The sequence below is a fragment of the Notolabrus celidotus genome, chromosome 3 (genome assembly GCF_009762535.1).
Source record: "Notolabrus celidotus isolate fNotCel1 chromosome 3, fNotCel1.pri, whole genome shotgun sequence".
Classification (NCBI taxonomy): Eukaryota; Metazoa; Chordata; class Actinopteri; order Labriformes; family Labridae; genus Notolabrus; species Notolabrus celidotus.
In genome coordinates this window covers 15,754,236-15,767,759 of record NC_048274.1, presented here as the reverse complement: position 1 = coordinate 15,767,759, position 13,524 = coordinate 15,754,236, and the positions used below count along the sequence as shown (strand labels likewise).

General features: G+C 40.7%; 1 long non-coding RNA gene across 2 annotated transcripts; it reads left to right on the top strand.

Moving 5' to 3' along the window:
• Nucleotides 1–2,862: 2,862 nt before the first annotated feature.
• On the top strand, nt 2,863–13,524 carry LOC117810684. 2 transcript variants are annotated; one of them, XR_004630829.1, is made up of 3 exons: nt 2,863–2,992; nt 3,357–3,482; nt 12,761–13,524. It is a non-coding gene; the product is annotated as an uncharacterized LOC117810684 (long non-coding RNA). The 2 variants fall into 2 exon arrangements; XR_004630828.1 differs by lacking the exon at nt 12,761–13,524 and having other exon boundaries at nt 3,357–3,642.

Sequence of the window (13,524 nt, the reverse complement as noted above, 5' to 3'; positions counted from 1 at the left end):
TGCGAGGTGGCGGCGCTGTGAAACAGAGAGACATTTGTGTAATCTGGCTTTATGTATCACCACTTCTGAATAATAACATGAAAAAAGAGACTTACCTCATCTGCCTGGTAGAGCCAAGGCATAAATAAAAGGGCAGAACAATGGAATTACTATTACCCAGGCCTCTGCGCCCAAGCTACATCACCAGTATTCTTTGGAGCCACTGGCAAGAAGATTAATGTTTTGTTAAATATCAGTGTGGGAGCATGTGAAGAGGGGAGAGACGAGGAAGAGGAGGAGGAAGGGGGGGCTTGCTTACTGGGTCCTCCAAACTTAGTCAGCCCTGGCTCTCTTTGTAATTATGGTGTGTTGCTACGGATGCGTCCCACACTCTCCCTTCCTAAAGTGTTAGTCGAGCGTTGTTATGGTACCAGATGCATGTATTTGTCCAGAGGATTATGGGTAATGTTCCGTGCCGTCTGATTGGACATGTGTGGCTCGCTGCGCTCTGTTTTCATGATGCATTCCTTGGCTCACAGCCCTCGTGGCAAAATGTTCAGTGTTGCTGACTAAACTGGCTCCTCTCTGTCACAGTGCTCCGTTGTCTCTTCTTCATCATTAGCTTGTCTGCTTTTGCTAAGTTTTGGATTGATCCTGGTTTTAGAATTGATCCTTGACTTGGACAAAAACTGGGATACTCTCCACAAACAGCTGGACACGTGTTTCATAAAAGTGAGACTTCACACAAAACATAAAAAAAAAAATCATGATTTAAAAAGACAAACCCACAAATGTAATATCATGTAATTCAATGTTAATCTATACACTATATATGTATTTTGGTATAACCAGTGTTTTGCAAGTCCACACTAAAATTGAGCTAGATCAAAGTTCAGCTACACAGTTTATAATGGATATTCATATTACTTTTTTTTAATCTAAGTTCATGGTCTAATAAAGAACTAGTTCCTGTTCTTTTTTTTAGATATTATGTTTAATAACTAAGAAAATTCCAGTATTTGTTTCACCTTTTAAATGATGTGCCATGAAGCAGGACAACTCAAAACAGATCAGTTTACAAAAGTAACTTTTGTTCTATCGTGTGGAAAACTCTGAAAACTCAGAACACAGCCTTTATTTTATAACCCACAAACCTTCTCTTGACAAAACATATTTTATCTTTGTATCTTAGGGAAAAAGTCTGAGGATCTTCTCAAACAGAGTTAAACGTACAGTAAACACTGAGTAAATAAAGAGTATGTTTATTCTCATTCAGTTTGATTCTTTGTTAACTCATATGTAAGACATCCAGAGAAAAAAAAATGCAGCTCTGAAAACTCAGAAACACACTTATAGTTATAATCTGTTGGATGAATATTTGGCTAAGTGCTCTGACCCCAAACACCCAAGCACACAGGAAAAATCTGCTTATTAAATGACATGTGTGTGAAATGTGTGATAATATCCCCTCCGGTCAAAGGGTAAACAAACACAAAGTCAAGTTTTGTCTGTCGTCATTAAACCGCTCTTCTGTAAAATCATACACTTGCATCCAAAATGTGTATAGATGAGATTTTTCCTGTTGGAATCTGTACCGATTCATTCATGAAACACCTTTGAATGTTCATTTTACAGGTTTTAAACTTAGTGCATCATCTGAATTGCTTGCAGCATTAGCTATAGTAAATACATGCATTCAGATGCTGTAAAACTCAGTGTTTGGCAACTCTTGGCAATGTTTAAACACAACACTGATACTATATGTAATTTAGCCGACAAAATATCAGAAACAGGGGAAGCAACAGTATCATTTCACAAAAGCAATATTCAGTTTACCACATGCATACATAAATAATTAGTCACCAAAAGTTTCAGCCCCATCAAAACAAACCAGTGTTTTTATATTTCACACCCTCTCTGACCCCTCCTTCCTCCAGCCCCCACATAGTGCTTAAAAAGTCAGATTACCCTTCCTTCATACATGTGTGTCCCCCTTCTCTGACTTCCCCTCCCCCTTATATGTTTAATCTCTGAGTACAGAATATTTCAAGCTCTCTAAAAACAGGATGCATTCCCACTCAATGTTATAATTTTGCTTTTCCTTATCCTTGTTTATAAAAATGCAGGATATTTTAAGCAGCACCAGAATCAACAGTTGCGTCCAGTTGACTGTCCACTTAAACCACTGACCTTGACTGCTGACCACATACCCAGTACTGTGGGTGTAGTTTTCCTGTTGAAGAGTATTTGAAGAGTTTTCAGTGATTTCCCAGAATTGAGAAAGTAGTGGTCTATCGCATTAAATATCATTAGACCACAAAACAGTCAGTCAGCTGTTGAAGCTGTTTTCAAAACCTGTCCCAGTAAACAAAGCCGTCCAATGACCCATTGTTTGTCATCCTCAGGACACGCTCATTATGGACATTTCTTGTAACTCGATTTTTTTCTTACATTCCCATAAGCACCAGCCATAAAAGCTTATTTTGTTATGCTGACACAAATCTGAGTCATGTTTAGTCATGTGACGACTTCCCGTCTCCTCATAAAACATAAACATTATGCATGTAAAGCACACATAAGGGAGAGTTCTTCTTTTCAGAGTAAGAGGCCTCTGATTTCAATTTAAACATCATTTGCATGTGTGTGTGTGTATGTGTGTGTGTTTGACCAGAAATACTACCCCTGTGTTTGTAACAGGACCAAAAGGGGTGGGGGTTGGGGTGGGGGGTGTTGGCACACCCACAATATCACACACCCTCATAAATCTATGGCCCCTGTAGCATTTATGTCGGCGGCCTGTGATCTAGGGTGATAGGCATGTCCGGACACAACTGCCCTCCCTCCTGTGCTTCTCCTCTTTTCTCTGTGCGTGTATGAAAGCAACAAAAGGTCAGGGGTGAACCTGGATGCATGACAACGGGCTGACAGGCTCAGTTGCTAAGGGGATAGGTGACAAGGTGGCACGGACGTAGGGTGACAAGGTGATGGCATGAGGTGACAGAAAAGTTACCAGGTGAGGATGGAGGTGAGTGACGGCATCTGACCGACTCACCCGCATCGCTCTTTCTCTCTTTTCTTCTTTGTCTGTCTTTCTTACTGTCATGCTTTCTCTATCTGTCCACCTCGCATGTCTGAGCCAAGCCGGCAATCACACTCCATCACACCTTTGAACTCTTTCTACCTGACTCTGACAGCAAGTGTGTGTGTGTGTGTGTGTGTGTACATATGAGCTCAGTCCTATTTATTTACAACTGCCTTTGTACTAGTTATACCTTTATTTTCTGACTTCTTTCTTCCTTTATGCACTCCTTCAGGATGCTTTGAGCTACTTTGTAAAATTGTGTGCTTGTGCGTGTGTGTTTGTGTGCGTTTCACAGCAGTAAACATCCTTCCTGTTTGCTCTCTTTGCTCTGAGTCACAGCCGTGACGTGCTGAAACAGCCAAGGGGGAGGTGAACATACTCCTGTTGGCAGTTAAGGAGAACCAAGGGGAGGAAATGAAAGGTACTCCCCTCATTTCATACACCAGCAACCTCACACACTGACTCAGCAACCAACCATGGAGAGTGAGTGTGTACGCTTGCTGTGATCAAGCACTAACATGTGCATGCCTATGTATTGATCTACAAATTCTGCCTTCTAAGAATAAATTTGCTTCACTGATTGTCAGAGATCAGCGGTCATATTTGCACACTTTGCAGCGGAGCAGTGTGTTCTCAGAGTGTCACAGAGACATTTTTCAGCTGTGTTCTGGAAAGGATTTAACCTGCCTGGCCCTTCACACACCAAACATCTTGTTCAGTGCTACTCTTCCTCACAGAGGAGGTGAGGAGGGTACACAATAGCAGCACTCATTGACCGGGTTAATAAGTATTCTGTCTTGGTCTCAGTCAGATGCTCTTTACCTTCCAATACACTGTCTGTGTGTGTGAGTCTTCAAAGCAGCACAGTGACCTCATGTCTGCTTCACACAGCTTTTGTAAACTAATGAATGACAGGGGCCAACCGTTCTGCGGCACAGCCCTGTGTGTGTGTTTAGAATTGTGTGTCCGTCTTTGAATCTGTACACATATAACTTCTGTCCCCACAACACATCTCGTCCACTCTTTGTTTGTGTTTAGAGAAAAGTTTTGTGAGTGAATTATTCTAGGACAGCTGTGTTTGTTGCAGATAGGTAGTTGTGTGCTTGTAATGCTGCTTGCCTTGTTCTCTGGGTGACATCACTCTGCACTTTGTGGTGGATGTCAAATGAGCTTAGTGCATTATGCCACCAAAGAGTATTTATACATTTACCATAAAGAGTCTGATACAGAATTGAAGTGCTAAATTAAATATGAGAAATATATATAAGTATGAATATTCAGAATGTCACAAACTGTCTCAAAGTACACGACAAAGGTGTGAATCACAAGGAATAATGTTGAGAGGAATTAACTATAATCTAATATTAAATAATCACACATGTAAGTCAGATAGATCAGTCATGAATGCAGTGTATGGATAAGTGTAGTGAGTGCTGAGAGCAAACAAAGGAGAAGCAAAAACCAACCAGCTGGTGGAGGCCTGGGAGGGAGAGAGGGAAGAGAGATGTCAGAGTGGAAGTACTTAAATAAGCTGGGGCCCAATTAACTCAGATGAACACAGTTTCCCTGATGTCCTTCTCGACTCTTCCTATCCACTCCTGAGCCAGGAAGACAAACAAACCAATCCGAGGCAGAAAGGGCAGGACATCAGAAGAATAATCAGACACAAAATACAGTTCATCATGGACTCAGTCGATACACCTCATCATTAATTCACTCATCTTACAGATGTTCACATATCACATCATTGACTTCAATTCACAGCTGTGTTCATTTTGTATATAAATTCTCTTTTCCAAAGTAATGACCAGCTCCATTCTTAGTCAAACACACTAGCAATGAAGCTTCCAGCACAAAAAACCCTGATATATTAAAAAGGTATCATGAGTGCTAGAGTCCCATGCTCTGGTTTCATTTGAACAATATCCACATTATCTTCATATGTGATACAAGTCTTTGCTGATCTTCAACTTCAACCTACTGTATTCTGTCATTATCCTGAAGGAAATTTGATATGCAGCAGTTAACAAGACAGAAAATACATTAGATATATCAGAAACAGAAACACAGAAATTCCACAGCTCAAGTGAAAACAAGAGCCGGGTTTACATGACCACTTTTTGCTATTACAGGTTAGATAAATAAGTGATGAATAAAAATTCAACGTAGGGCTGGGCGATAAATAGATTTAATCGATTAATTCTAATTTATGGTGAAGGATCATTTTTAAAACTGGAAATCTGGATCTGTATTTGTTAACCCTCCTGTTATGTTCGTTTCCCTGGAACAGCAATAATGTTCCTGGGTCAATTTGACCCGTGGCTTATTCAATTTTCCATAAGTGTCAAATACACAAAAATCCCAATACACATTTTTTTTAAATCAAATTTTTAGCACCATTTAAATAAAGATTTAGTCCATTGGTGTTCTTTAATTCTCACAGATCATGGTTCAATGAGGATAGCTCACTCTTTTTTCATTGAAATTAATGTTAAAACATTTTAATATACATTGGAAAGCCCTCATTTTAAATACAATAGTTTTACATTAGATTGATTTTTGTTTATCTTATTTTAAATTTAGAATATTTTAAATTTTTTATGAAGTGATGTTGATAAATTAACGCGACACCTCTTCTGTCACATGCTGCCCAGATTTTTATTCTGCATTTAGCTGGTTTGGAAGGCATATATTGCCTTAAATAGACTTTTAAAAGGGTCAATTTGACCCGCAACATAACAGGAGGGTTAAGGAATGAAAAACAGTCTTTCATCTAAACCGCTCCTGAAAATTGTACAATTAGCTGCCTGCAGCACCTGATCTGGCCAACCTCGGGAGCCCTGGATGGCCCTGCAGGTTAGCTTTGTGGAGCCAGAGGAGAGAGCCAATGCATGAGGGACATAAGCCATCAGTGTCAGGGGAGGGAGAGAGAGTGGAGCTGCTGCCATGTCCTGCTGCAGCATGTTGTTTTGTTTACAGGAAGGTGTCACTTGGCTGTGTGAATGTGTTGCTAAGGGCCATGAGCCTGGATGGAGAGATAGGGCCTCTGTCTTCCTAATGACTATCGGGTGCATCTCACAAGATGACGGCCCACTGAGAGCACCTGGCCGAAAACTCTGCTTGGCTTCACAGTGGTTCCTCATGTTGTGGGGAGGGAACAAGAAAATAAATGTATGTTCATGTGTGTGCAGCTCTGAACATCCATGAATCAAAAGGTCATGTGACCAAATTGTCATGTTTAAGTCTCTTCAAAATAGGAGCTAGTAAATTCCTAACCTTAGAGGTCATGTGCTCAGGCCATCAAACATTTTGTTTGCTCATGCAAGACTGAAAAAGATATCAGTCTGTGTTGATATAATTTTATAGCTTTTTATTTCAGGCGCGAAAAAGAAAAACAACATTCTTCTTCAAGCAAGCGAGTGATTTATGTCATGTTTGGACAAGTATGAACAATCCATCTTTTTACCAGGTTTTAATTTCCCCCAAAATATCACTATTATTCTTCAGAGGGGGAATGTTTGTCTAAATCAGAAGTGTACTGTGTTTATTCAGCAGATGGTAATATAATACAGCCCTTTAATAATACAGTCTCTTATAGAGTTTATTTAAATTTATGATGATGGCTTGGTTGTTTTTATAGAGGTGTACAGTAGCAACTGTTAAGAGAGTCATGAGCTAATAAAGTGTCGTTTGTTTTTAATTTCATACAGCAGCCCACTGAGAGCTTTGTTACGGGCTTATTCCAATAATCATACATGTCAGAGCCCCTTCACACTGCCAAAGCATGGGTGAGACACCTTGCAATTACTTATCTGCATTTTGTTGAGACGTTTATAATTCCCACAACCTAATACAGGAGCATCGACTCAAATTACAGGCTTTGAGTTACACGGTGAGAACTTATTTATTGTGGCACCTTCTCTTTCTTTGCTGGTGTCACTTGACTACAAAACTTAATTAGTGCTTTCAGCTCGACACCCATTAGCTGAAACCCGATCCTTGGCCTGCCGGGGAAAAATAATTATGACATTCCTCCCATAAATCATTGGTTATGTCCTGAACCCTTTCAATGGAAATATGATTTCCCACTACAAATTGTCCGACCTGTTTTATGTTCTCCAACACATAATTAAAGCCGTGGTGTGTGAGAGGAAGTAATTTTGTTCAAAGGCTTTTGGCAGCAGCGGTGCCATGTCTTTGCTCCTTGTTTAGAGAGCAGCTACTGGCAAACCTGGACATGTGAGCTGTGTAATGGATTAGGAACAACGGCTGCAACATGTGTGAATAACCTGGATTTGTCAGTCACCCAGGAGACATGGGAAATGAAATATATCATCAAGTTGCAGGGGTGAGGTGTGGGTCATCAGGGTACTAACTGGGCCACTAGCAAAGCTCTTTTTTTTTACTCTGAGAAAATGTGTCCACGCATTCGGGCTGCCAGGACCAAACAAGTCTGCTTTATCCTCAAGAGAGGATGGCCTCAAACCACAAAGTAGCAGAGCATGACCTAGTGAGCCCAGCTTCACTGAATGAATGCCATAGAAGAAGAGGAAATGTCAAAGGGTAAGCTTACATATGCCTGACATGTATTACAACCGCCTTAAGGTTGTATAAATCGAGAAATAGGCCCATGTAACATAACTGTGTGTGTGCGTTTATCTATCTGTGTCTGTCTGTCTGTCTGTCCGTCTGTCATTCGTCTGTCTGGTGAAAGATAAGATAGAGTTGGCACTTGAGAATACTTGGGTTTAACCCCTCTTATTGTTGTAGTGGATGGGCTAATCTCCTTCATACTTGTAATCCTCCTGAAGCAGGAACATTAAGTTATAGAGACCTGTTTATCTATGCCCTTCCAGACAGAGAAAGGTTACACCATTACCCGGCCTGTGTGTGCGTGTCTCTGTGTATGTGTGTGTCTCTATGTGTGTGTGGGTTCACTGTATATGTGTGGGAGGAAGCAACAGCCTGTACCAACGTCAGCCAGCCAAAGACATGGCCGTCTGAGTACCTTCCAGAGGTCATAGGGCAAATCTTGTGCTAATCTGCTAATCCAATTGGCCTGCCGTATTCACATGATCTGCCAGTCTGCAGGACAAGCATTCCCTGTTCAGACACACACACGCACACACAGACATGTATGTGGGCACACACACGCAACGCCTGTTGTCCACACCCTTCTCGCGCGACAGTCTTTGACTCCATGACACCGGCCTGTTTGATTCCACTTAGGCTTGAAGCAGATTAGTGAAGGTGACTCCTCAGGGGGAATGCCGCAGCATAATTGGCAGAATTCATAAACCAATTAAAAGCACATTCTAAAGAGCGCTATTCTGCAGCTATTATTAACTCCGTGTGATGGGATAAGCAGGGACCCATGCATGCATGTACACTTCCTATCATACATGCAACTGTACAAGTGTGCCTGTGTGCTATTTGAAGTTAATATGATCCCAATCCAGGGGACATCGACAAAAGAGTTCCTGTGTAGGTAAACTCTCACTGACCCCATCCATGCTTCAAAGTCATACGTGTAGACAGAAACACAACATATTCTCTGTTTGATAAGCAGCTGGTTGAAACATGAAGGAATGTCACCAGCTTTTTATATTTCCCATGAAGGCATAAACATAATTAACCACATCATAGAAAAGAGGCTTTTAATTTTTTTTAATTCCAGGAATTTACACAGCCAGACTAAATCTCTGCTTAAAGATATTTTAACATCACACTTGGACGTAATCATTGTGGAAAAGTCTGTCTAATCCTTAGCCCATCCTGCCACCCTGTCTGTGCCACCTAACATGCCTTCTATGAAAGAAAAAGTACCAGCTACATGTGGTTCTCATGCAAACTTTAGATAACAACCACACCATGGCTGGCAGGCTGCACAGTGAGTGTGTGACGCGCTCTGCAGCTCTAAAGCTGGGGCTTAGGAAGGGACTGGATCCCATTTCCCAGACTGCAGTAGGACCTGAGGGCAGAGTGTGGAAACTGAACTAATTGCAGGATATTGGTCCTCAGATGATTAGAGGAGGACATGGAATGCCTGGTCTGTGATGCAAGCAGACCAAGGTGAGACTAATGTCGGACGCATTTTTTAAGGTTGTCTGATAACTCAGTGTCCCAAAGTTGAGGCCTGTGGCACTGTGGCAAGGAGAGCAGGAAGCTTTCTATTGGCTTCCTGCTTCGTCTTAAAAGAACATTTCTAATCAGTTGTTGTGTTTAAATCTATTTGAGGCACAGTACCAAAAGTATAATGGATCTATATGTTACCATAGCATCCCCCCCCCTTTTTGTAAGTTAATGGCTCACTGAAATAGCACAAACACTTGGAGTATTTTTTGATATTACAAACTAGGTGTTGAGTCAACAGTCCCAAAGGTACATCACATGTGGGTCAGTATGCCAGAGAGGATGGAGGTGGAGGCAGTCTACAGTTTCTCCTGTCACCACTGGGTTGCTTCGGTCAACAAAACCTAAACATCCCCATCAAAAAATTATCTGAACAGGAATTGGCATCACTGGTTCTAAACTATCTCAGACTTTTCTTTTGCGCTTCTTGTGATCTAACTTTTTCACAGTAACTAATACATCTGTAATATGTATAACACTTCCTATCAAATTCAGCACAGGACATCACGTTGAGATATATATATATATATATATATATATATATATATATATATATATATATATATATATATATATATATATATATATATATATATATATATATATATATATATATATATATTTTTTTTTTTTTTAAGTTATATTTCTGGCCTTTTTGCCTTTATTTTATAGGACAGCTGAAGAGAGACAGGAAATGCGGGGGAAGACATGTGGGAAATGGTCGACCGGCTGGGAATCTAACCAGAGACCCCTGCGACAAGGACTGTAGCCTCTGTACCTGGGGTGCTTAGACCGCTAGGCCACCAGCGCCCCCAGGTTGAGATATTTTGATCACCTCTTGTGATACTCTGCTCTAATACTCTGTAAGAGTTACTGCCAGAGGTTGTCTACCCTAAAAGGGACCAGTAAGTTAAGTTAAAATCAAAGTTATGTTGATGACATGGGAATATCATCCAAACATGAAAAACACGTTTGATAATCTTTTCCGCCAAAATAAACTTGCCAAGAAGAGGCCAAGACAAACATTGTCACAGGATATATATTAAAATAATAATAAGTTAAAAAATACATAACAATAATAAATAAAGAACTTTCTTCATAAAAAGAAGAATATCGCAAAACGTATTAACTTCTCAAACTTCATATGTATATGCCCTAGTTTCAATTACTGGAAATATCAAGTTTTGAAACAGATTGTTGAGTTGATTGTCGCTCCACAGATAAGCACTAACCAGGTTTGAGTTTGAACCAATACAAATCAGGGAAAAGCTGCAATCCTGAACATTGTTGTAAAGGTAAAGTCCCAGTCCTATACATAGAAAGCCTTTCATTTGAGTTAGTCTTTCAGATGAAAATTATAAAAACTCCTTAAATGTTGGTTTTCAAAAAGGCACCACCTGACATCTACCCTGCAACATAAATGTACAGGCATTGGAAAAAAAAACAATATAATAAAAAATCTGTCATGTCACTGAAAACGTACTTTGCTGTTGTAGGTCTCAAAGAGCAATCAGCCTTTGTTGCATTCGCCAAAACTTCCTCACAGGTGCTTTAAGTTAATGAATATTTAAGATATCAGTGGAGGTTTTTCAGATGGTGGTCAGAACACAATGTGGATAGTTTTTCAGTCCTCATTTCAAACGAGTGCTCAGCTGTCACCTGTCCAATGAAATCCTATCTACCTAGCATCAAGCCTGAAACCTTGCGTAGCAGATATTGCGTCTAATTCAGTCACCCTTGTCTTTCATTGTAGATGTCTCAAGTTAGATGCAACAAGTGGTGATTATTTTGCTTTTGTTAGTACCATTGGCTCAAGTATTCAGTCAGGGGTTTTTTTCACTGAGTTGTTTGTGTCCAGAAATGTTGATCGCACTGGGCAGGGGGCATTTTGGAACGAGTGAAGTGTTGCAGACACCAACCCTTTGATTCTGTGTCTGCGTTTGGTAGCCCCCTTTGTTTGCACTGTTTGTTTGATGTTACTTTAGCAGAAAGAGACAGACACCATTGAGTAGTGGGAGTGCTGTTCTGCTGCGTGCCATTCACGCCTGCTGTAGAGCGCGCAGAGTCAAATACAACAAGGGTAGGCCATTGTTTACCAGTGGAACTAATCACCCTGATGGCACCTCCATAAATCCCCCTCCCTGTCGACAGTGATTGGAGTGTACCTATGTGTGACCATGGACAATACAAATGTGCCAAAGGCAAATAGAATGGGGGTGCACTGAGGCAATATTTAGCTTGGCCAGATGGCCGCTTGCATGCAGCAGGCTTCTTAGCCCTCCACATCTGCTCCTTGTGATGTGCCAGCAACTGGGTGAGAGTCTCAGCTTTACTTGTTAGGGCTGTCCTGTGCACCCATGATACAATGATGGCTCCCCACTTTAACCTGTCTGCTGGAGGATCCAGCTCCACACTCGAGTCTCCTGCTTTTCCCTCCACTGTGGCAGATATTTGGTGGGAGGTATCTGTGCAGGCCACAGTCAAACTCCTCTTCTGTGAATCTTTTATTTCCACACTGTGGACCGTGATCAGATTCAGACTTGTGGTGTGGTCCTGTTGCATCACTAGTCCACATACAGAAGCTTGCTTTTGCAGCTGTTTAATATAAATTATCTGCAAATATCTTTGTCCAGATGGTTTATTTTTACAAACAATACACAGGGCTGCATTCCTACTGAGCTCCCCATCCCCACCCCTTTACTGTCTGTCTTAGCAGGCAGCTTCTCTTCAGAGGAGCAGAAAGACAGGCACCATCATGCAGAGAGCGCACAGATGGTCCAGTGACACTGCTGTCATACAAACAGGCTTCAATAAAAAAGATATATACACATATATCGGTATGGATACATAAACCATTCATTTTCAAAGAAGGAGCCATGTGGACATGTCCTGTTCATGTGTAAGGAGACAGATGTGCACAGAGGCAGAGGAGAGAAAAATACAATTTGGATTCCAACATGTTTATTTTTATAGCATACGTACCCATTTGTCATAGATCACGAGGTTTGGAAATGATTTCCAGATGACAAACCAGTGTTGTGTTCATGTCAGTGATATTCAACAGTTGGGTTTGTCTTTTTCAATTTTCTCAGACACACTGCGTTAAAAGTTCTGAGATTACAAATTCTACATGGGCTCAGTGTTACCTCTTAAAGTTTGATGCTGAATACTGCTATGTATTTTCGCAAATGTAGGAATGCAACAAATCTTCCGATGCAAATAATTTCTATTAAAGTAATTTAAAGTTTTTTTCAATTCTCATTTCATATTTAATATGCTGTTTTTCATTCATATTTTTTTTTTAATGTGATTGTTTCTCCCCAAATCATTGTGTGACACTATATGTGTATACTTTGCAGTCAAAAATAGTTTAAAATATATTACCTGATTATCAAAGTGACCTTTTAGTTTCTATCTGAAGCGGTGGTTATCAGATTTGTATCTAAATTTCAAGAAAATGAAACGATCCCATTGAGTTAAACCTTTGTCTTCCTCTAAGTCCTGATATTCTGAACACAGTAGCTGGAATGACCAGTTTGTAAGCATCCACATTTTTTTGCAGTGTAGGTTCTACCCCGAACCCCCACCCTCACCTCTCCTCAGGCCTTACTGCCACATCCACTGCACATCCTCTGCTCCCTTCCGGGCCCCCAGCTCTGGAGCCTCACAAAGGAGCCCGAACAAGAGAAAAGAAAGAGCCAGTGCCACTTGGACGGGATTACATCCCAGTAAGATTCTTCCACCCTCTTGGCCAGCCGCCCCTTAACCCTCCCCTTCCCTGATTAGAAAGTGAGCAGGGAAAGGCTGGCTGCATATAGAAAAAGGGTCCACACATGTCCAATGAAGTGTTGCACTGTTGTAAGGAGTAGACTTACTGAGAGTCGTGTCAGTCTGGTCTTATCAGAAATCCTGCTGCTGAAGTTAATGTAAAGTTCCTGGCTTATTTTTTACCACAAATGCAACACTGAGCAGAGATCAAATTAAAACACCTTGTTCAATTGTTTAATTTAGTCTTATCAAAATCAAGGATAATTGTTCCATGATACTCGTTAAATTCACTTTTTACCAGATAAAGTTTTCAAATTACAGAATGTATCTAGGCCCCTCGTGTAAGCTTTGATTTTTACATGCCCTGACATACCCAGGATTCAGTCTTTGAGCTTCAGGAACATCATGGCTCTCGTGTCCTTTTGTATGTGTATTTGCATATGTATGTATACATCTATCTATATATATACATGTTTTATATTTTTATATTCCATATTTTATATCGGCTCCTTAAAGGAATTCTGCTGGCCATCACCGTACAGGAAGAACCCCAAGAGCTCTCT